Below are 1,736 nucleotides of genomic sequence, written 5' to 3' on the forward strand. Positions count from 1 at the left end.
CGGGATGGATCAAACAGAATTTTATCATTCAGCTTATAATTGTTAGCAATGAAGAGTATTTGGTACCTAATCGAAAACCTTGACCTTTCAGAGCTCACAAAAGGAATTCGGTACATCCCAGACCTCCAACAATCCGAACGAGGAAGTAAAATTAACAGAGATTTGTCATAGAAATAATTTTTAGAATTTTGAATTTGAAAATGCCGTATAGAAGTATTTAATACTCGTATATCATTTAAATCCAACAAATATAAGAAGAGGAATAATGTTTTAGTTTCCGAAACATTTTCAAGTTTTGAAGGTATGTAAGAAATTTCCATGTATTCTTATTGCCCTATTGTACCTGTAAGGGTTTTATATGCTTCCAAAATGTATTGAGATATACAACTGAGCAGTAATTCAAACAAGAAGTAATTAGAGAGTGGTAAATTATTTTTAAAATGGTAAAGGGAAAAATATTCTTCACACGATACATCGACCCAATATTTTGAGCAAGTTTTAATCTTAAATACTCAATATGATTATGAAATGACAAAGGGGATCAAGAAAAACTCCTAAATAACGATATGATTGGACCCTACAAAATTTTTTGATCACCAACCGAAGCTCCTGACAAGAAATCTCTCGAGTGGCACGTTTTGAACGACCGAAAACCATGCAATTAGTTTTTGTAAAATTTTGTAATAGATTATTGGAAACTAACCATCGATTTACTGAGGTAAATCTTGTAGTCAGATTTTCGATCAATGTCGATGAATCCCTAGCTTTAACTGTTACAGCTGTATCATCTGCAAATAGAACTGCATGGCTAATATTCTCATGCAAACCTCGTGGAAGATCATTAATATAAATCAAAAATAAAAGTGGACCTAATACTGAGCCTTGGGGGACACCAATATCAATAAGACTTTTTAAACTAGTCATTTTTCCACCGACATCTACTGTGATTTTGCGTCCGCATAGGTATGATTTAATAATTTTTAATCCTTTCCCTTCTTATGCCGGAATTTATCATTTTGTCAAGAAGAATTTCATGATTTAAGGTGTCAAATGCTTTTTTTATATCATAGAAAATAGTAGCCACATGGAAATCATCATCTAAACAATCTTTTATTTCTAATGAAAGAGCTGCAACTGCGTATTCTATCGAACTGTTTGCCCTGAACCCAAATTGATATTTGGTGAAGAAATTTATTTTAACTAAATAGCTAGAAATCCTTTCTTTTAAAATTTTTTCAAACAGTTTGGATAATGGCGATAAAATTGCAATTGGACGATAATTACTTACATCAGATTTATCGCCTTGTTTATACAATGGAATTACTCGGGCAATTTTCCATCTATTTGGAAATATACCTGAATTGATACTCAAATTGAAAATGTGGATAAGTGGTTCAAAATCTTTAACAAATTTGTTGATAATTCATCATATCCCACTGAATTACCGTTTTTTACATTTTTGATAATCTTATGGAATTCTGCAAAACTAACAGGGGCCAGAAATATGCTCGTACATTCATTGGGGGGTAAATATACTTTATGCGACCTGTAAGGGGTCAAACCTATTATTCCTGCTGAAACAATTGCTTGACCAACACCAGCAAAATAATCACTAAACATATTAGAACATCTTGCAGTTCTCTAACTTCTATACCATTTATATGAATTAATACCTCAGGATGTGATAACTTTTTATTTTTTCCAATTTTATCCTTAATTAAATTCCAAGTTTTTCG

At 31.8% G+C, this 1,736-nt stretch overlaps 1 protein-coding gene across 2 annotated transcripts in view; it reads right to left on the minus strand.

The window, feature by feature from the left end:
- The window catches only part of LOC136043855 (mitogen-activated protein kinase kinase kinase 7-like), a gene marked incomplete in the record, with an annotated part of 174,331 nt that overhangs the window by 79,260 nt on the left and 93,335 nt on the right, over nt 1-1,736 (minus strand).

This window comes from Artemia franciscana, chromosome 2 (assembly GCF_032884065.1).
Source record: "Artemia franciscana chromosome 2, ASM3288406v1, whole genome shotgun sequence".
Lineage (NCBI taxonomy): Eukaryota > Metazoa > Arthropoda > Branchiopoda > Anostraca > Artemiidae > Artemia > Artemia franciscana.